This window comes from Gopherus flavomarginatus, chromosome 19 (genome assembly GCF_025201925.1).
Source record: "Gopherus flavomarginatus isolate rGopFla2 chromosome 19, rGopFla2.mat.asm, whole genome shotgun sequence".
Classification (NCBI taxonomy): domain Eukaryota; kingdom Metazoa; phylum Chordata; order Testudines; family Testudinidae; genus Gopherus; species Gopherus flavomarginatus.
The window spans coordinates 25,689,886-25,712,200 of NC_066635.1; the positions used below are offsets into that span (position 1 = coordinate 25,689,886).

Below are 22,315 nucleotides of genomic sequence, written 5' to 3' on the forward strand. Positions count from 1 at the left end.
CCAGGGGACTCTGTGCTGCAGAGTGTGTGCCCGGTCTAATGGGTAGGAAGGGGAGGGTGCGGGGGGGGGAGAGAGAGAAGGGGGGTGGCAGCACTTCAGCAGGGCACTCACCCTGCGGCTCCAACCACTGCGCCGCCTGCCGGGAGGGCTCTGCTCCACTCTGGTCAGCGGGGAGGGAAGGACGTGGACTGCCCTGCGGATCTTGGGGCAGGGCGCTCCCCTCCTCTGCGCCACCGCCCCCTACAGGGCAGCTGGAGCAGTGAACAACAACAAGCAGCTGTGCTGCCCTAGGTTTGGGCGGAAGCCGCCCCGTAGAATGTGCTCGCTCAGCTGGTGCCTGGAGCCGACCCTGTTTACAGGCCCTGTGTTTCCTCGTTGAGTACAGGGCACTGTGGTATTAAGGCTGGGGGAAGGGACAAGAGTCTCCTGAGCAAAGGGACTATTTTGGGTGCAGTTACAATGGGTCCCTTCTAGTTGCAGGTGCAAAGTAGTAATGGAGGATGGGTTGAAGGCGGAGCCGTGGGATACGGGAGAGATGAGATGAAGAGATACGTGACATTGCTGACGGAGATGGTAACTTGTTTGTTTCTCCCCTTCTGCTGGGTTTAGTACCAAGGGAAAAGAAGTCAAACGTCAGAGTCTACTGCCCTCATGCGATGGAAAGTGATCAAGAGTGATTGGACCTGGAGAATTATTGATGGCATGAAAAAGGCATCCATCTGGGAGCGGAACAGACGCCACTGTCACTGAGATAAGTGTCTGTCTTGCTGAGGGTTCTGCTCACGGCCCACCTGGCTCCAGGTAGTGATGCCCCATCAGCTGGGGCTGGCTTTGTGTTTTAAAAAAAAAATGTTCCTGAACAGCACAGGTTATGAGGGAGACAAGGTCCCCATTTTCAGGTGTTCATGTCCAGTAGTTTTGTGTCCTCCGCAGCAGAAGGTTAGATCCAGGAGGATGACACCAGTTGGCAAGTTGCTTGTCTTCATCCTATGTTTTTCTCTCTCTTTTCCAATATGTTGGCCAACACACACGGTCTCTCTGTCCTCGTTGGGTATGGGGCTCTGTGGTGTTAAGGCTGGGGAGGGACCAGCGTCTGCTGTGCAGAGTGATTGTCGGGTACCGTTACAAGGGCTGCTTTTTCGTTATAATGCTAAAGGTGTGATGGGAAGAGTGTTGAGGGCGGAGCCCTGTCTTGTTGGAGAGGCGAAAAGAAGAGCCAATGCGACGTTGTCCACTGAGTTCGTAACTTGTTTTTTCCCCTTTTGCTAGGGTTAAGTACCAAGGGAAAAGAAATCTCACATCAGAGTCTGCTGTCCTCATGCGATGGAAAGCAAGTGAAAGCGATGGGACTGCGAGAGTTATTGATGCTACTCAAAAGCCGTCCAACTGGGAGTGGAACAGCTGCCGCTGTCAGTGAGATAAGTGTCTGTTTTGGTGATTGCTCTGCTCATGGCCCAACTTGCTCCTGGTAGGGATGTCCCGTTTGCTGGGGCTGTGTTTTATAAGAATGTTTTTGAGTAGCTGTGGTTATGAGGGAGACAAGGTCCCCATTTTCAGGGGCTGCTCAATTCTCTCATCAGTAGCGGTGTGTCCTCTGCAGCAGAAAGTTAGATTCAGGAGAATGACTCCAGGTGGCGAGTTGCTTGCCTTCCTCCTGTGTTTCTCTCTCTGTCCTCTAGTATGTTGGCCAACACACACCCTCTCTCTATACTTAAATTTCCTTGTGCCGTCTCCCTTCATAGGACATGGGCAGGCGGGCTAGGTGCGCATCTCCATAGGTTAGGTCTTGGGAGCCCTGAAGTAATAGGAGGGGACAGAAACCATGTGGGGCAGTGGGCACTAAAGTGAAGCAGTGACTGTCGGTGTTAACTCAGTCTCTGTTCATCGAGTGGGGCCGATGTAGATGGCATGGGAGAGGGAGGCAGGCTGAGGGCAAGATTGCAAGCACCAATAGAGCTGTGTGTACTGATGGCTCATGCTTGACTTTTGCAGCTGCTCTTGCAGTGGAATTGTCCAGGAGCCGTCGCTGGAGCAGAAACTGGCAGAGGTGCATCTCAGCAGCCTGGACATCCTTATGAGGAGACATGAACAGTTCTCAGCTTTCTGCATTCTGAATAACTGGCTGTGAGTAAGAGGTCAGTGCTTTCAATTCCTTATCTGTACTTGCTGTAGTTTTCTTCACAGGCAGTATGCTTCCTTGTTGGTGTCATGGAGTTTGGTGGAGACAAGGCCTTGCACCCCCGGCTTCCTGCCATTCACGAAGACTCTCAGCCAGCCAGGAAAACAGGTTTATTTAGACGACTGGAGCACGGTCCAAGACAGTCTTGCAGGTACAGACAACAGGACCCCCTCAGTTAGGTCCATCTTGCTGGGGCCCAGGGAGGCCAGAGCCCCGTCTGGGCTCCCCTCCATTTTCCCAGCCAGCTTCAGTCGTAGACTCTCCAGCCCCTCCTGTCTGGCCTGTGTCTCTTTCCCAGGCCAGGAGGTCACCTGATCTCTTTGTTCTCTGACACCTTCAGTTGGCATCTTTGCAGAGGAGGGGCCCAGGCCGTTAGTTGCCGGGAGAGAGTGCTGGCCATTCTCTATGCAGACAGCTTCACAGGGGCCCTCTAAGGCTCAGGAAAAATCATACATCCTGATCCCTTACACCTAGATATTTAAGAAAGACATAGGGGAAACTGAGGCACCCATGCAGTATTCAGAGAAAACGTTCAGAACATTCCCACTTGGTCACAGTTGGGCACGAGGCTCTTTGGGATTAAGGCTGGGGAAGGGACAAGAATCTACTGAGTAAAGTGACTATTTTGGGTGCAGATACAATGGGTCCCTTCTAGTTACAGATGTAAAGTAGTTCAGGGCGGAGCCGTGGGACACAGGAGCTGTGAAATGAAGAGACTACGTGACATCGCAGACAGAGATGCTAATTTACTTTGTTCTTCTCCTCTGTGCTGGGTTTAGTGCCGAGAAGAAGTCACATGACAGAGTCTACTGCCCTCATGCAATGGAAAGCGAGTGAGAGCGACAAGACTGCAAGCGTTTTTGATGCCACGAAAAAGCCGTCCAACTGGGATCAAAACAGCCGCTACTGTCAGTGAGATAAGTGACTGACTGGTTTGGTGAGGGCTCTGCACGGCCTGCTTGCATCCAGGTAGGGAAACCCCATTAGCTGGGGCTGGGTTTGTAGGAAAAGGTTCCTGACTAGCTGCGGTTAGAAGGGAGACAAAGTCCCCATTTTCAGGGGCTGCTCAGTTCTCTGGCCAGGATCGGTGTGTCCTCTGCAGTAGAAGGTTAGATTCAGGAGGATGACCCCATGTGATGAGTTGCTTGCCTTCCTCCCATGTTCCCCTCGCTCTCTTCTCTACTGTGTTGACATGCACACACTCTGTCTGTCTGTCTTTGCCTCTCCTTGTGGTGTCTCTCTTCATATGACATGGGCAGGTGTGGTAGGGATGCATCTCCACAGGCCAGGTCTCGGGAGCCATGAAGAAGTAGGAGGGGACGAAAATCATGCAAAGTAGTGGGTGCGAGAGTGGAGGCAGGTACTGGAAGGCCTTGTGCACCTATAGTGTGTTTGTCAGTGATGGCTCTTCCATAGGTGGTTAGCTGTTCTTGCGGAGGGCTGCTCCAGGCCAGCGGAGTAGCCCCTGACAGAGGAGGAGCATCTGGAGGAAGCAGACGTACCCAATCTAGCTGTTTTGCTTTGCAGTGGAGCTGAGGAGCTCTCTTGTAATTTTGGAGGAGCAGGTGCATGTTTTTGTGAAATGATATTTCTCTATCCAGTATCTGCAGAATGAGGTGCCTCGTGGAGAGCAGAGAGATGCTTCTCCTATCCCTGGGATGGGTCCTGGGGAAGGTCCAGCTCTGCCTGTGGCTGGTAGTGGTCTGGGATTGTCCCTTTCCTGGAGGGCTGTAGCTCCTTAGGAGTGATGAGTATTTTAGGCCCTGGGTAAGCTGAAGAAGAATAAAGAAGGAGGGAGCAGCAGCCAGTGACATACGTGTGTGCGTCCGTTTTTCTTCCATGCACAAGTGGTGACCTAGCTTACAAGTGTTCTCTTTCTCTTTTCAGTTCGTAGTGAGATTGGTCAGAAGAGAGATCGGCCAACCTGTTGCAGAGACCAAAGAAGGAGCAGCCACCCAGAGCCCATCGCTAGCGGTGGAAGCCGGACAATGATCTGCAGAGTAAGAGCAAATGGAAACTTGCTGAAGTTCAGTATTGAGGGAGGGCTGCAAATACTCTTGTCAGTGGAGAGAATTTGTTAGTATGGGGAGGGCCCCTGAGGAAAGGCCTCTGCATCTCACAGGGGCACAATAAGCTCAGGGGAATCCTTTGTGCCCTCTCAAGGAATTGTCAGGTGCTATGGAGTCTTCCCAAAGTGCGATAACTCTTTGTGGAGAGCCAGGAAGGTGACTACAGGTGCTGAGTTTGCCTCCTTCCTGTGTGTGTATCTCTGCTCTCATATGTTGGCCAATATGTGCGCGCTCTCTTTCTGTCTCTCTCCTTGCTTAGAACATGGGCAATGGTGGATGCTCACAGTCTAGGACTGGAGAGCCTGTATCCCACTGGGGCATTGGGAGGAGGAAGAGAAGCATGATGGCTACTAGATCCTCCATTGGTAGTGGTGGGGGTGACTGTGGGAGTTGACTCTGACTGTTCATCAAGTGGGGCTGAGGTACAGTGTATGGGAGAGGGAGGGCGGCATCTCACACCCCAATAGAACTTTGGGCAGTGACAGCCCCTGTGATGGGTTGGATCACAGACAGCCCCCTGGGAGCTGTCAACTGATGTGCCAAGACTACTACTGCCTCCGTTTTCCCTGCTAGCTCAGGACTCCAGCACCCTCTCTTGCTGAGCCAGATAGTCCCATCTGCTCCAACAAAGACTCAGGGTCTGAATTACTTGCCCCAAAGCTGCAGGTTTACCTGAAAACAGCTCACAGAAGTGTGCTTGTCTTAGCACTCAAATGCCCAACTCCCAATGGTGTACAAACACAAATCCGTTTTATCCTGCATAAAGCTTATACGGAGTAAACTCATAAATGGTTCACCCTCTATAACACTGATAGAGATGCACAGCTTTTTGCCCCCCCCCTCCAGGTTAATTCTGGGTTAATTAATAAGTAAAAAGTGATTTTATCAATATGGAAAGTAGGATTTAAGAGGTTCCAAATAGTAACAGACAGAACAAAGTAAGTCACCCAGCAAAATAAAATGCGCAAATCTATGTCTAATCAAACTGAATACAGATAATCTCACCCTCAGAGATGCTTCAGTAAGTTTTTTTCCTCAGACTGGACCCCATCCAGGCTTGGGCACAGTTCTTTCCCTGGTACAGCTCTTGTTCCAGCTCAGGTGGTAGCTAGGGGATTCTTCATGACTCCATGGCTCTTCTCCCGCTTTGTTCTGTTCCACCCCTTTATATATCTTTTGCATAAGGCGGAAAGCCCTTGTCTCTCTCTGGGTCTCCCCCCACTGGAAAAGCACCAGGTTAAAGATGGATTTCAGGTCATGTGACTTGACCACATGTCACTGTAAGACCTCAAGCCTTCATTCCTCCCAGCCTGACTCACAGGAAGGCCTGCCTGCAAACAGAGCCCCAGTCAATTGTCCCGGTTGATGGGAGCCATTAAGTTTCCAAATCACCATTAATGGCCCACACTTGTATCTGGGACTAATAAGATGAAATATAACTTTGAGGGACTATTGTCATTATGCAAACAGGATGATCTACTGAGTGTGATTATGAGCTTTGTAGTGATCCCTTACAAGAGACCTTTTGCATGAAGCATATTCCAGTTATATTATATTCACTCATTACCATATTTTTATAAAACCATATAGGCTGCACAACATCACAGCTCCTGCTTGTGTTACATGTTGTGGTTGCAGAGGGACTGTCGAGGAGCCCCAGTCAGAGGAGAAGCTGGAAGAAGTGAACCTGAGCAGCCTGGACATCCTTGTAAGCAGAGATGAACAGTCCTCAGCTTTCTGCCTTCTCCATGACTGGCTGTGAGTGAATAATTACGGCCTCTATTCCTCATCCGTACCACTCTAGTTTCCTTAGAGGCCGTGAGCCTCCTCGCTGGGCACGGGGCTCTGTGGGATTAAGACCAGGGGAAGGGACAACAGTCTCCTCTGCACAGGGACTCTCCTGGATGCAGGTGCAACAGGCTGCTTAACATATGAACGTAAGAATGGCCAGACTGGGTCAGATCAAAGGTCCACCTAGCCCAGTATCCTGTCCGCTGACAGTGACTAATGTCAGGTGCCGCATAGGGAATGAACAGAACAGGGAAGTATCAGGTGATCCATCCCTTGTCTCCCATTCCCAGCTTCTGGCAAACAGAGGCCAGGGACACTATCCCTGCTTATCCTGACTAATAGCCATTCATGGACTGATCCTCAGTGAATTTACAGTAACTCTCCACTTAATGTCTCCTCGCTTAACATCGTTTCAATCTTACGTCCCTGCTCAATTACAGAACGTGCTCCATTTAAAGTTGTGCAAAGTTTCGCTATAACGTTGTTTGGCTGTCTGCTTTGTCCAGAAGTGGCAGACCCCCCATCAGCTCCCTTATGCTCCTGCCCGCCAGCAGGCCCTGTGGATCAGTGCCTTCCCCCTCCGCCTGCCTGTGGCAATCAGTTGGCTTATGGCGTTCGGGGGGGAGAGGACTTGGCACACAGGCTCCCCTTCCTTCCCCTGCTTCTGAAACACCGCAAATCAGCTGATTGCCCCAGAGGGGATGGATGGGGGATGCTGCATGTCATGTCCTTGCCCCTCCCGCTTCCCTCCTGAAAGCCGCAAGCCAGTTGATTGCCCTGGGCGGAAGGCAGTGGAGGGAGGGGTAAGGAGTGAGGAAGCGGTGTGTGAAGTAAAGGGGAAGGAAGGGAGAAGAAGAGGCAGGATAAGGGTGGGGGTTTGGGGGAAGGGGAGAAGTGGGCAGCTGAGGGTTGAGGCCCCCCCCCCCCGGTACTTGCAACGTGCTTCTCCTAGCCTAGAGCACCTTCAGCCTCCTTGCCTGCCTCATTGTCACCAGTGCCAGTGGGCTGTGCCCGTGTAGGGTAAGGCGGGGGCACCCCCCAACTATAGTGCTGTACTGTATGGCAAAAAATCATTCCCTGAAGTGTAACTCCCCGATTTACAGTCCTTCTTGTGGAGAAATTGGATTCACTTATCGTTTCACTTAAAGTCGCATTTCCAGGAACATAACGACAACGTAAAGTGAGGAGTTACTATACCTAGTTCTGTTTTGAACCCCATTATAGTCTTGGCTTTCACAGCATTCTCTAGCAAGGAGCTCCACAGATCAAGTGGGCGTTGCGTGCTTTTTAATTGGAGCTATAAAGGTGTAATGGGAGATGGGAGAACAACAACCTACACAACACTGCAGATTCTGATTATATCTTTTTTTTTTCCCTCTTGCGTTTTGCTTAGTACCATGGGGAAAGAAGTCAAGGGTAAGAGCCCACCCCCGTTGTGATACGGAAAGCACCCAAGAGCCGTGAGACAGCAAGCCTTGTTGATGCTAGGCTATGGTGATGCTGTCGATCTGGCAGTGGAGCAGCCGTCACCATCAGGTGAGATAAGTGTCTGGTTTGGTGAGGACTCTGGTAACGGCCCACCTGCCTCCAGGCTGAGACTTGTCATTAGCTGCGGCTCGGTTTGTAGGAAAAGATTCCTGAGTAGCTGTGGTTACGAGGGAGACAAGGTCCCCATTTTTAGGGGCTGGTCTTCTCTCTGTCCACAAACAGTGTGTCCTACGCAGCAGAAGGTTGGATCGAGGAGGATGACTCCAGCTGCTGAGTTTCTTGACTCCATCCCACATTTTTCTCTCTCTCTCTCTCTCTCTCTCCTCTAATGTGTTGGCCAACACACACACTGTCTGTCTGTCTGTGTCTCTCTCTGTCCTTGCCTCTTGTGCTGTCTCCCTTTGTAGGACACAAGCAGGTGTGGTAGGTGTGCATCCCCACAGGCTAGGTCTTGTGAGCTAAGAACAGGTAGGAGACTGAAATGATGCAGGGCAGTGGGCGCTAGAGTGCAGCGGTGACTGTGGGTGTTGACTGAGTCTCTGTTCTAATGGGGCCGATGTGGATGAGATGGGAGAAGGAGGCAGGGATGAGGGCAAGATTTTAAGCACCAATAGAATGTGTGTCGTGATGGCTCATGCTTGGCTTTTCCAGATCCATTTCCAGAGGAATTTCCCAGGAGCCGTAGCTGGAGGAGAAGTTGGCAGATACGGACATGAGGAAACTGAACATCCTTCTAAGCAACACGAAGAGTCCTCAGCTTTCTGCCTCCCACATAACTGGCTGTGAGTAAGCCGTCGGAGCTTTGAATTCCTGATCTGTTCTTGCTGTAGTTTTCTTCACATGCCATGTGCTTCCTCGCTGGGCATGAAGCTCTTTGGGATTAAGGTGGGGGAAGGGCCAAGAGTCTCCTGAGCAAAGTGACTATTTAGGGTGCACGTGTAGGGTAGTCATGGGAGATGGGTTGAGGGCAGAACTGTGGGATACAGGAGCTGTAAAATGAAGAGAATACGTGACATTGCAGATGGAGATGCTTTTTGCTTTTCTCCCCTCTGCTGGGTTTAGTACCAAGGAAAAAGAAGTCAGACGTCAGAGTCTACTGCCCTTATGCGACGGACAGTGAGTGAGGCAGAAGCCTGTGAGCATTGTTCATGCCAGGCAAGAGCCGTCCATCTGGGAGCCAAGCACAGACTACTGTCAGTGAGATAAGTGTCTGTTTTGCTGAGGGTTCTGCTCACGGCCCACCTCCTGGTAGGTACGCCCCATTAGCAAGGCCTGGGTTTGTAAGAAAAGGTTCCTAACTAGTGGTTATGAGGGAGACAAGGTCCCCATTTTCAGGGGCTGGTCATTTCTCTGGCCAGGAGGGGTGTGTCTTCTGCAGCAGAAGGTTGGATCCAGGGGGATGACTCCAGCTCATGAGTTTCTTGACTCCCTCCCATGTTTCTCTCTCTCTCTCTCTCTCTCTCTCTCTCTCCTCTAATGTGTTGGCCAACACACATTCTGTCTGTCTCTGTCCTTGCCTCTCCTTGTGCTGTTTTCCTTCATAGGACACAGGCAGGAGTGCTGGCTGTGCATTCCCACAGGCTAGATCTCGGGAGCTATGAACAATCAAGAGGAAATGAAAATCATGCAGGACAGTAGGCGCTAGAGTGGAACGGTGTCTGTGGATGTTGACTCAGTCTCTGTTCATCGAGTCGAGCGGATGTAAATGGGATGGGAGTGGGAGGCATGGATGAGGGCAAGATTAAATGCACCAATAGTGCTGTGTGTAGTGATTGTATTTGCTTGACTTTATTAGTTTGCAGAGGAATCATCCAGGAGCCCTCACCACATGAGAATATGCAGAAGTGGACCTGAGCAGTCTGGACATCTTTCTAAGGAGACCTCAACAGTCCTCAGCTTTCTGCCTTCTGCATAAGTGGCTGTGAGTAAGCGGTCAGTGCTTTGAATTTCTCATGTGTACTCACTGTAATTTTCTTCATAGGCCATTTCTTTCCTTGTTTTGTACGAGGCACTGTGGGATTAAGGCTGGGGAAGGGCCAGAGTCATACTTGCCAACTTTCACTGGGTAAATAAGAACCCTGAATTCACAATATTCCAAAAATCAAGCTAATCCTATTTCAAAAAAAGGCCAAAACAAAACAATTCCTAAGAACCCCAACACTCTGTGTGACTAGATCTCCCCTGGCGTGCAGTCTGGGACTGTGGTGGGCCCGCTGTGCACCCCTAACTCTCTCCCCCATTTGCCCCTGCTTGCTGGAAGCAGCAAGCTACAACAAGCAATAAGCTACAGACCAAAAACAACCCCAATTTCTATGTTTTATTTCTCCCTCCGAGGTTTGGTGTGTGTGACCAGTCTGACTGTTTCGGGTGTCACTGTGTCATTGCTTTCTACTTGTAGTCCTACTGGTGTAATGGGAATAGGATTGAGGATGGAGCCCCACTGTGTGCGGGAGGGGAAAATAAGAGCCTACCCAAATTTGCTGACTGAAAGGGTAGCTGATTTGTTTTTCCCCCTTGTGCTGGGTTTAGTAGCAGGAGAAGAGTCGTCACAGGCCAGAGTCTACTGCCCTCGTGCAATGGAAAGGGAGCAAGAGTGACGAGTCTGCGAGCGTTGTTGATATGATGCAGAAGGCATCCATCTGGGAGCGGAACCGCCACCGCTCTCAATGAGATAAGTGTCAGTTTTGGTGATTGCTCTGCTCAAGGCCCATCTTGCTCCTTGTAGGGATGCCCTGTTAGCTGGGGCTGGGTTTGTAAGAAAAAGTCCCTGACTAGTTGTGGTTACAAGGGAGATGATGTCTCAATTTTCAGGGGCTGCTCATGTCTCTGGCCAGGATCAGTGTGTCCTCTGCGGCATATTAGATCCAGGGGGATGACTCCAGCTGGTGAGGTTCTTGACTCCCTCCCACGTTTTTCTCTCTCTCTCTCTCTCTCTCTCTCTCTCTCTCCTCTAATGTGTTGGCCAACACACACTCTGTCTGTGTCTGTCCTTGCCTCTCCTTGTGCCGTTTCCCTTCATAGGACACGGGCAGGTGTTAGGTGTGCATCCCCACAGGCTTGGTCTTGTGAGGTATGAACAAGCAGTGGACCAAAATGATGCAGGGCAGTGGGCGCTAGAGTGCAGCGGTGACTGTGGGTGTTGACTGAGTCTCTGCTCTAGTGGATGGGATGGGAGAGGGAGGTAGGGATGAGGGCAAGATTTCATGCACCAATTGAATTTTTTGCAGTGAGGGCTCTTGCTTGGCTTATTTGCTGCACTTGCAGAGGAATTGTCCAGGAGCAGCATCTGGAGGAGAAATTGGCAGACGTGGGCCTGAGGAGCCTGGACATAATTCTAAGCAGAGATTAACAGTCCTCGGCTTTCTGCCTCACGCATAACTGGCTGTGGGTAAGGGGTCAGTGCTTGGAATTCCTCATCTGTACTTCCTGTGATTTTCTTCACCCTTCGTTTGCTTCCTTGTTGGGGTGAGGCTTTGTGGGATTAAGGCTGGGGAAGGGACCAGAGTCACAGTTGCTAACTTTCACTGGGGAAACAAGCACCCCGACTTTGACAATAAGCCAAAAATCAAGATAAACCCATTTGAAAACAAGGCCAAAACAAGCCAATCCCTAAGAACCCCAACACTCAAGGACTAGATCTCCCCTGGCGTGCAGTCTGGGACTGTGGTGGGCCCGCTGTGCACCTCAACTATCCGTCCCCTTCGCTCCTCCTTGTCCGTGCTCGCTGGAAGCAAAAAGCTACAAGAAGCAATAAGTTAAAAGCCAAAAAGAAGCACAATTTCTATGTGTTTTCCTCACAGGTTTGGTGTGTCTGACCAGAGTCATCTGTGCAGAGTGACTGTTTCAGGTGTCGTTGCAAGGGGTGCTTTCTACTTGTAGTCATAAAGGCGTGATGGGCGGAGGGTTCAGGGCAGAGCCCCACCATGTGGGAGAGGCAAAAAGAAGCGGCTACCCAATATTGCCAATTGAGATGGTGACTGTCTTGTTTTTCTGCTGGATTTAGTACCAAGGGAAAAGAAGTCACAAGTCAGAGTCTACTGCCCTCATGTAATGGAAAGCAAGCAAGAATGATGGGACTGTGAGAATTATTGATGCCTTGAAAAAGCCGTCCAACTGGAAATGGAACAGTATCACTGTCAATGAGAGAAGTGTCTGTTTTGGTGATTGCTCTGCTCACGGCCCACCTTGTTCCTGATAGGGATGCCCCGTTGGCTGAGGCTGTGTTTGTAAGAAAAGGTTCCTGACTAGCTGTGGTTACGAGGGTTAAAAGGTCCCCATTTACAGGGACTCATCATTTCTCTGTCCACAAACAGTGTGTCCTCTGCAGCAGAAGGTTGGACCCAGGGGGATGAATCCAGCCAGTTAGTTTCTTGCCTTGCTCTGTTTTTCTCTCTCTTTACTCTCTTCTCTAGTGTGTTGGCCAACACTCTCTGTCTCTGTCCTTGCCTCTCCTTGTGCTGTCTCCCTTCATAGGACATGGGCAGTGGTGCTAGCTGTGCATCCCCACAGGCTAGGTATCAGGAGCTATGAAGAAGTAGGAGGGGATGAAAATCATGCAGAGTAGTGGGCGCTAGAGTGGAGCGGTGACTGTCAGTGTTGACTCAGTCTCTGTTCATCGAGTCGGGCTGATGTAGATGGGATGGGAGAGGGAGGCAGGGATAAGGGCATTCATAGAGCTCTGTGTAGTGAGAGTTCTTGCTTGGCTTTATTAGTTTGCAGAGCAATCGTCCAGGAGCCCCAGCTGGATGAGAATATGTCAGAAGTGGACCTGAGCAGCCTGGACATCCTTCTAAGGAAACATGAATAGTCCTCAGGTTTCTGCCTTCTGCATAACTAGCTGTGAGTAAGCGGTCAGTGTTTTGAACTCGTCATCTGTACTCACTGTAGTATTCTTCATAGACCATGTGGTTTCTCGTTGGGTACAGGGCTCTGTGGGATTAAGGGTGGGGACGGGCCAGAGTCTGCTGTGCAGAGTGACTCTGTTGGGTGTTGTTGAAAAGGGGTCCTTTCTACTTTTAGTTCTAAAGGTGTAATGGGTAGAGGGTGGAACCCTGCCGTGCATGAGGGGCGAAAAGAAGAGCCTACGAGACATTGCCGACTGAGATGGTAGCTTTCTTGTTTTATCCCCTGGTTGTAGTACCAAGCAAAAAGACGTCACGTGTCAAAGTCTACTGCCCTTATAATGGAAAGTGAGTGAGAGGGACGAGACTGGGAGCATTGTTGGTGCCAGGCAGGAGTCGTCCATCTGGGAGCAGAACAGCTGCTACTATCACTGAGATTAGTATCTGTTTTGCTGAGGATTCTGCTCCTCCAGGTAGGGACACCCTATTAGCTGGGGCTGGGTTGTAAGAAAAGGTTCCTGAGTAGATGTGGTTATGAGGGAGACAAGATCCCCATTTTCAGGGGCTGCTCATTTCTCTGGCCAGGAGCTGTGTGTCCTCTGCAGCAAAAGGTTAGATCCAGGAGGATGACTCCAGGTGGTGAGTTGCTTGCCTTCCTCTTGTTTCTCTCTCTCTCTCTCTCTCTCTCTCTTCTGTACTTTATTGGCCAATACACACACACTCTCTCTCTCCCTCTCTCTCTCTCTCTCTCTCTTCCCCCCCCCTCCTTGTGCTGTCTCCCTTCGTAGGACATGGGCAGGAGTGCTAGGTGTGCATCCACACAGGTCAGGTCTTCGGAGCCATGGAGAAGTTGAAGCAGAGAAAAATCGTGAGGGGCAGTGGGTGCTGAAGTGGAGTGGTGATTCTGTTTACTTGTCTCTGTTCATGGAGTTGGGCTCAGGTAGATGGCTTGGGAGAAGGAGGATGGGATAAGGATAAGATGTCACGCATGAATAGAACTTTTTGTACTGATGGCTCAATGAATTGGTTTTGCAGCTGCACTTTCAGAGGAAGTGTCCAGGAGCCCCAGCCTGAGGAGAAGCTGGCAGAAGTGGACCTTATCAGTCTGAACATCCTTCTAAAGAGACATGAGCAGTCCTCAGCTTTCTGCCTCCCACAAAACTACACTTCATTACTTTAGCAGCATGGCTAAAGCCTAAGATAAATGCAGGGTAGAGGCTTAGCACAGACGGCCACTTCCCTTTAGGTGGGTTTGGTTTCTCGTAAACTTTTGCTGCTTTGTTCTGGGTGTGGGAGCAGAGTTTCCCTATTGTGGGAGTAGCTGTGGTGTTACATCCAGGGGAATAGACAATAGTCTCCTCTGCATAGTGACTCTCTTGGGTGCAGGTGCAACAGACTGCTTAACATAATGTAAGAATGGCAGTGCTTGGTCAGACCCATGGTCCATCTAGCCCAGTATCCTGTCTTCTGACTGGCTAATGCCAGATGCTTCAAAGGGAATGAATGGAACAGGGAATCGAGACGTGATCCATCCTGTGTTGCCTGTTCCCAGCTTCTGGCGAACAGAGGAGAAGGGCCCCATCCCTGCATGTCCTGACTAATAGCCATTGATGGACCGATCCTCCATGAATTTACTTAGTTCTTTTTTTAACCCTGTTATAGTCTTGGCTTTCACAGAAGTCTCTGGCCAGGAATTCCAGAAGTTGAGTGTGCGTTGTGCGTTTTTTAATTGTATCTATAAAGGCGTAATGAGAGATGAGTGAAGAAGAACCTACACAACATTGCAGATTGCGATGGTAACTTTTTGTTTCAGTGGTACTAAGCAAAACAGAAGAGGGAAAAAGAAGTCAAAGGTAAGAGCCCACCCCCGTTTTGAGGTGGAAAGCACACAAGACCCATGAGTCAGTGAGCATTGTTCATGCCAGGCTATGCAGATGCTGTCAAGATGGGAGTGGAGCAGCTGTCACCATCAGTGAGATAAGTGTCTGGCCTGGTGAGGACTCTGGTAATGGCCCACTTGCCTCCAGGCTGGGACTTGTCGTTAGCAGGGGCTTGATTTGTAGGAAAAGATTCCTGACTAGCTGCGGTTAGGAGGAAGACAAGGTCCCCATTTTCAGGGGCTGGTCATTTCTCCGTCCACAAGCAGTGTGTCCTCCGCAGGAGAAGATTGGATCCAGGGGGGTGGCTCCAACTGGTGAGTTCTTTGCCTTCCTCCTGCGTTTTGCTCTTTCTCTCTTTACTGTGTTGGTCAACACACACCCTCTCTCTCTCTTTCCCCCTACCCCCTTTTCTCTCTCTGTGCTGTCTCCCTTCCTAGGACATGGGCAGGTGTGCTGGGGTGCATCCCCACAGGCCTGGTCTCGGGAATCATGAAGAAGTAGGAGGGGATGAAAATCCATGCAGGGTAATGGATAGTGGAGCGGTGACTGTCCGTGTTCACTCCATCTCTGTTCGAGTGGGGCTGATGTACGTGGAATGGGAGAGGGAGGCAGGGATGAGGGCATTCATAGAGCTCTGTCTAGTGATAGTTCTTGCTTGGCTTTATTAGTTTGCAGAGTAATCGTCCAGGAGGTGTCTCCAGAGGAGAAGCTGGCCGAGGAGGACCTGAACTGCCTGGACATCCTTCTAAGGAGACATGAATGGTCCTCAGCTTCCTGCCTCTCATGTAAGCTGTCACTGCTTGGAATTCCTCATCTGTACTCACTGTAGTTTTCTTCACAGGCCGTGTGCTTCCTTGTTGGGTATGGGGCTCTGTGAGATTGTCCGGGGAGGGGCAGAGTGGTTACAAAGGGTGCTTTTTAGATGGAATGCTAAATGTGTAGTTGGGGGGTGGGAGGTTTGAGGGCGGAGCCGTGCTGTGTTGGAGAGGCAAAAAGAGTAGCCTGTGCGACATTGTCCACTGAAATGGTAACTTGTTTGTTTTTTCCTACTTGTGCTGGGTTTATTACCAAGGGAAAAGAAGTCACATGCCAGAGTCTACTGTCCTCGTGCGATGGAAAGCGAGTGAGAGTGACGAGACCGTGAGCATTGTTGATGCAAGGCAGGAGCCGTCCAGCTGGCACTGGAGCAGCTGCTGTTGTCAGTGAGATAAGTGTCTGGTTTGGTGAGGGCTCTGCTCACGGCCCACCTGGTTCCAGGTAGCGATGCCCCATTAGCTGGTTCCTGACCAGGTGTGTTTACAAGGTCGAGAAGGTCCCCAATTTCATTGGCTGATCATTTCTCTGTTCACAAGCAGTGTGTCCTCTGCAGGAGAAGGGTGGATCCAGGGGGATAAATCCAGCTGGTGAGTTTTTTGCCTTCGTCCCGTGTTTCTTTCTCTCTCTCTTCTCTAGTATGTTGGCCAACTCTCTCTCTCTCTCTCTCTCTCTCTCTGTGTGTGTCCTTGCCTCTCCTTGTGCAGTTTCCCTTCATAGCACACAGACAGGAGTGCTAGGTGTGCATCCCCACAGGCTTGGTCTTGGCAGCTATGAACAAGTAGGAGGGGATGAAAATCATGCGGGGCAATGGGCACTAGAGTGGAATAGAAGCTGTTGGTATTGACTCGGTTACTGTTCATCGAGTGGGGCTGATGTAGATGGGATGGGAGAGGGAGGCAGGGATGAGGGCAAGAGCTCTGTGCAGTGATGGCTCATGCTTGGCTTTTGCAGCTGCTTTTACAGAGGAACTGTTCAGGAGCCCCAGCCAGAGGAGAAACTGGCAGAGGTGGATCTGAGCAGCTTGGACATCCTTCTAAGGAGACATGAACAGTCCTGGGTTTTCTGCCTCCTGCATAACTACACTTCATGACTTTATCGGCATGGCTAAAGCCTAAGATAAATGCATGGTAGAGGCTGAGTTCAAGCGGCTGCTTCCCTTTAGGTGGGTTTGGTTTCTCATCAAAATTTTCCTCCTTGTTCTTGTTGCTGGAGGTGAATTTCCCTATTTTGGGAGCAGCTGTGGGATTACGACCTGGGAAAGAGATGATAGTCTCCTTTGCACAGTGACTCTATTGCAGGGGTCCCCAATGCGGTGCTTGCGGGTGCCATGGCATCTAACAAGCAGCCGCTGAAATGGTACCCAGAACCAGTGTCATCAAGATTTTCGGCTGCATTTCGGCGGCGATGCCTTTCAATGATGCTGGTTCTCGGCAGCTGCTTGTCTGGTGACCACGCTCCTCAGTGGCTAGTTGTCCAGTGCCCGTCACACTAAAATGTTGGGGACCCCTGCTCTATTGGGTGCAGGTGCAACAGGCTGCTTAACATACGAATGTAAGAATGGCAATGCTTGGTCAGACCAAGGGTCTATGTAGCCCAGTATCCTGTCTTCCGACAGTGGCTAATGCCAGGTGCTTCAGAGGGAAGGAATAGAACAGGGCATTGAGAAGTGATCCATCCTGTGTTGCCCAATCCCAGCTTCTGGCACACCCCACCCCTGCCCATCCTGACCAATAGCCCTTGATGGGTCGGTTCTCCATGAATTTACCTAGTTCTTTTTTGAACCCTGTTATAGTCTTGGCTTTCACAGCGTTCTCTAGCTAGCAATTCCACAGGTTGAGTGTGCATTGTGTGCTTTTTAATTGTTTCTATAAGGGTGTAATGGGACAGGGAGAAGAAGAACGTAGACAACATTGCAGATTCCAGTGATAACTTTTGTTTTTCCCTCTTGTTTTGTTTGTTTCCACAGACAAAGAAGTCAAGGATAAGAGCCCACGCCCCTTGTGAGATGGAAAGCACACAAGAGCTGTGAGACAGCGAGCATTGTTGATGCCAGGCTATGCAGATGCCGTCGAGCTGGGAGTGGAGCAGCCGTCACCATCAGTGAGATAAGTGTCTGGTCTGGTGAGGACTCTGGTAATGGCCGACGTGACTCCCTCCCACGTTTTTTTCTTTTTCTCCTCTAATGTGTTGGCCAGCACATTCTGTCTGTCTCTCCCCATCTCCTTGCCTCTCTTTGTGCCGTCTCCCTTCATAGGACACGGGCAGGTGTGGTAGGTGTGCAACACCACAGGCTAGGTCTTGTGAGCTATGAACAAGTAGGGTATGGAAATCATGCAGTGCAGTAGGCGCTAAAGTGCAGCACTGACTGTGGGTGTTGGCTGAGCCTCTGCTCTAGTGGGGCTGATGTGGATGGGATCGGAGAGGGAGGTAGGGATGGGGGCAAGATTTCACGCACTAACTGAATTTTGTGCAGTGATGACTCTTGCTTGGCTTATTGGCTGTGCTTGCAGAGGAATCGTCTGGGAGCAGCAGCCGGAGGAGAAACAGCCAGATGTGGACTTGAGCGGCCTCGACATCCTTGTAAGCAGATTAACAGTCCTCAGCTTTCTGCCTTCCGCATAACTGGGTGTGAGTAAGCGGTCAGTGCTTGGAATTCCTCCTCTGTTCTCACTCCAGTTTTGGTCAGAGGCTGTGAACTTTTTTGGGTACATGGCTCTGTGGGATTCAGATGAGGGAAAGGCACAAGTCTTCAGTACGAAGTGACTATTTTGGGTATAGGTGCAAGAGCTTCTTTCTGGTTGTGGTCCTGAAGGTGTAATGGAAGAAGGGTTATGGCTAGAGGTCTGAGGTGCGGTAGATATGAGAAGAACCTATACGACGTTGCTGACTGAGATGCTAACTTATTTGTTTTCCCGCCTTGTGCTGGGTTCAGTACCAAGGGAAAAGACGTGGAGGGTCAAGAGTCCGCTCCCCTCATTTGATGGAAAGCGAGGGAGAGCAGGGAGACCACAAGCATTATTGATGCCAGGCAGGAGCCATCCAGCTGGGAGTGGAGCAGCCATCATCATCAGTGAGATAAGTGCCTGTTTGTTGAGGGCTCTGCTCACTGCCCACTTGGCTCCAGGTACAGACACCCCGTCAGCTGGGGCTGGGTTTGTAACAAAATGTTTGAGACTAGCTGAGGGAGGGAGACAAGGTTCCCCATTTTCAGGGTCTGCCCATTTCTCTGTTCACATGTGGTGTGTCCTCTGCAGAAAAGGTTGGATCCAGGAAGATGATTGCAGGTGGCGAGTTGCTTGTTTTCCTCTTTTGTGTTTCTCTCTCCTCTAGTGTGTTGATCGGGTGTCATTGTAAGGGGTGCTTTCTACTCGTAGTCCTAAAGCTGTAATGGGTAGAGGGTTGAGGGCGGAGCCCTGCCATGCAGGAGAGATGAAAAGAAGAGCCTATGAGATGTTGCCGACTGAGATGGTAACTTACTTGTTTTATCCCCTGGTTTTAGGGCCAAGGAAAAAGACGTCACGTGTGAGAGTGTACAGCCCTCATGATGAGTCACTCAAAGCGAGTGAGAGTGATGAGACTGGGAGCGTTGTTGGTGCCAGGCAGGAGCTGTCCATCTGGGAGCAGAACAGCCGCTACTATCACTGAGATAAGTATCTGTTTTGCTGAGGGTTCTGCTCCTCCAACTAGAGACACTCCGTTAGGTGGGGCTGGGTTTGTAAGAAAAGGTTCCTGACTAGCTGCTGTTATGAGGGAAACAAGGTCCCCATTTTCAGGGGCTGGTCATTGCTCTGGCCAGGAGCACTGTGTCATCTGCAGTAGAAGGTTGGATCCAGGAGGATGACTCCAGGTGGTGAGTTGCTTGCCTTCCTCCTATGCTTCTCTTTTTCTCTCTTTTTTTCTACTGTGTTGGCCAACACAGTCGCTCTCTCTGTCCTTGCCTCTCCTTGTGCTGTCCTCCTTCATAGGACATGGGCAGACATGCTAGGTGTGCATCTCCACGGCCTATGTATTGGGAGCCATGAAGAACTAGGAGGGGATGAAAATCATGCAGAGCGGTGGGCACGAGAGTGGAGCGGTGACTGTTGGTGTTAACTCCATCTCTGTTCATCGAGTGGGGCTGATGTAGATGGGATGGAAGAGGGAGGCAGGGGGATGAGGGCAAGATTTTCAGCACCAATAGAGCTTTGTGTAGTGATGGTTCATGCTTGCTTGGCTTTTGTCTAGGAGCCCCATTTCTGCCTCCTGCTTAATTGGCTGTGAGTAAGCAATCAATACTTCGAATTGCACATCTGTACTCACTGTAGTTTTCTTCACAGGCTAGAAGCCCAACAATCTAGAAGCCAGAAACTGTCTAACAAGCAACTCGGAAACCAATTAAACCGAAAACAAGCCTAATTTCTGCGTCTTCTTTGCAGGTTTGTCATGTCTGACCAAAGTCTGCTGTTCAGAGTGACTATTTCAGGTGTCGTTGCAAGGGGTGCTTTCTAGTTGTAGTCTTAAAGGCGTAATGGTGGTGTGGGGGAGTGGTTGGGGACAGGGCTCTGGGGTATGTTAGATGCAAGAAGAGATTTTGTGACATTGTGGCCTGAGATGCTGACTACTTGGTTTTCCCTCTTTGTCCAGTGTTTGTTAAAAATGGAAAAGAAGTCAAACATAAGAGTTTACTCCCCTCGTACGATGAAATGCGAGCGAGGGCAGGGTGACCACAAACCTTCTCGAAATCAGGCGGGAGCCATACATCTGGGAGTGGAGCAGCCACGACTGTCAGCGAGATAAGTGTCTGGTTTGGTGAGGGCTCTGCTCAAGGCCACCTGCTTCCATGTAGGGACACCCTGTTAGGTGGGGCTGGGTTTGTAAGAAAAGAATCCTGTCTTGCTGTGGTTATGAGGGAGACAGGGCCGTCCGGGGGAGGGGCGCAAGTGGGGCAATTTGCCCCGGGCCCCACAGGGGCCCCCATGAGAATAAAATATTCTATAGTTTTGCAACTTTCTTTTATGGAAAGGGCCCCCAAAATTGCTTTGCCCGAGGCCCCCTGAATCCTCTGGGTGGCCCTGGAGGGAAATGAGGTCTCCAATTTTCAGGGGCTGCTCATTTCTCTGGCCAGTACTGGTGTGTCCTCTGCAGCAGAAGGTTAGATACACAAAGATGACTCCAGGTGGTGAGTTGCTTTCCTTCCTCAGATGTTTTTCTCTCTCTGTCTCTTCTCTACTATGCTGGCCAACAACACACACACACACACTCTCTCTCTCTCTCTCTCTCTCTCTGTCCTTGCCTTTCCTTGTGCTGTCTCCCTTCATAGCATGGGCACGCGTGGTGGGTGTGCAACCCCACAGGCTGTCTCTCGGGAGCAATGAAGAAGTAGGAGGGGATGAAAATCGTGCGGGATAGTGGGCGTGAGAGTGGAGTGGAGACTGTTGGTGTTTTTTTGTAGCTGCTCTTGCAGAGGAATTGTCCAAGACCCCTACCCTGAGAAGAAGGTGGCAGAAGTGGACCTGAGGAGCTTGGACATCCTTCTAAGCAGACATGAACAGTCCTCAGCTTTCTGCCTCTCTGAGTAAGGGGTCAGTGCTTTGAATTTCTCATCTGTACTGGCTGTAGTTTTCTTCGCAGGCCGTGTGCTTCCTCCTTGGGTATGGGGCTCTGTGGCTGTGGAGGGGCCAGAATCTGCTCTGCAGAGTGACTATGTTGGGTGCAATTAAGAGGGCCAATGCAGAGAAGAGAAAAGGGAAAGAGACCTGAACCCTGATTACAGAGCGGTCACCCTTTCTTTAGTAAAGTACTTCTCCTTTAAACTCGGTGGTGGGTGGGGCGGGGAGTCCCCAGTGTGAAAAGATCTGGAAATAAACAGGTAAGAGTGGGATCCTGCTGAGTGTCTCCTTTCCACTCAATCCTCCATCTCTCAGCGACACCCTTCCTGACTTACCTTCCTACCCAACCAAGAAAATAACAACTTTGTGCCCCCTAACCTTTTCCAGAAAAGACTCCTCTTCTTGTGACACAGTCTTGTTAGTAGGGTTAGGTGCATCCACTTGCCAGCTCTGAATACCACCGCATCTACCTACAACACACACATTTCAGAAAGGATAGCCACATCAGTCCCTTCTGACATAGCCCTAGGAATCTCCTCTGTCTATCTCCAAAGGGACACAAGGCCTGGAATTTGGACACAACTCAGGGAGCTGTCTGAAACTCTACAGTGGAACACTCATCAGTGTGATGGTGTCTGTCTTGTGCACAAGAAAACAAAGGGTCAAAGTTGTGGTTGGTTGAGCAGTGTAAATTGGGCAGGGCAAAAGGACTTGATAGGATGACATGGAAGTGAGGGTCTGAAAGGAGCCCCCCCACCTCATTTTTCATTTCCAGACTGTGTGACATTTGCATGGTTGGGCCATTTCTTTGCTTTTTTGAGAAAAGGGGCAAATTTTCCACGGCCTCCACCATCCCCTTACAGCTGCCCCTTCGCCACACCATGTTGCATCTGACAGGGATAGGTCGCAAGTAAGATTTCACATCAAATCTCAAAAAAGCCCAGTAGAACTCATTGTGGGGGAATTTCCTGTCACTAGGAGAAACAGAAGCTCAAGCCTTCTTAAGGGGTGGGGGGTCGCTCAGCCACAGGCACAAAAAGGCTCCCCTAGTTTAAGTGTGAGAGGGATAAGACCATACACCCTGGTTACAGGGCAATCATTTTGCTGGGTGTGTCAAAGTGACTTGTGGTTTAATTTGCATGGCAGAGGAGACCCAAGCTCTCCTTACAGGGTGGTCCTTAAGCTGGGGCGTTCGAATGGGGCAGAGCGAAAAGCGCTGTAAAGGAGAGACCTCCGTTCTCTCAGGAGAGCATGGTCTCATTGCCCAGCAGGTGCCAGCGGCTCAAGATGAGCTAGAAAGGGGAGACCTGCACCCTTCTCACAGGGAGAGGTCTGTGGCAAAGGGCATTTTAAAGGCTAGGTCCTAAGGAGCTCAAAGCCACAGAGACCTTATGATGATATGAGATATTACATTACACTCACTGTAAGCTGACGGGGCCAGAAAGAGTTAATTAACTCACAAACTGACCTTGACCCATGGCCGAACTTTAAAGACTGGTTAGGAAGATACGTAAAGGAATAGAGGTTTGAAATGCAGCCGGCATTGTTAGGGATAGAAGGGTAAATGTTAGCTCAGGTCTTGTCTATTGCTATAGCTGTGATTGAGAGATCAAAAAAGAAATATTAACATTTAGGAAGACACTGGAGTGAAATAGTATTATTG

The 22,315-nt window shown here is 50.3% G+C and overlaps 2 long non-coding RNA genes across 2 annotated transcripts in view; both read left to right on the forward strand.

Moving 5' to 3' along the window:
- Positions 1–794: 794 nt before the first annotated feature.
- The window catches only part of LOC127037591 (uncharacterized), a 37,361-nt gene continuing 15,840 nt past the window's right edge, over positions 795–22,315 (forward strand). The window contains exon 1 of the long non-coding RNA XR_007770426.1: positions 795–885. This is a non-coding gene — a long non-coding RNA (uncharacterized LOC127037591). The remainder of the gene's footprint in view (positions 886–22,315) is intronic.
- On the forward strand, positions 16,131–18,093 carry LOC127037593 (uncharacterized). The gene is made up of 3 exons (XR_007770428.1): positions 16,131–16,226; positions 17,031–17,644; positions 17,997–18,093. It is a non-coding gene; the product is annotated as an uncharacterized LOC127037593 (long non-coding RNA).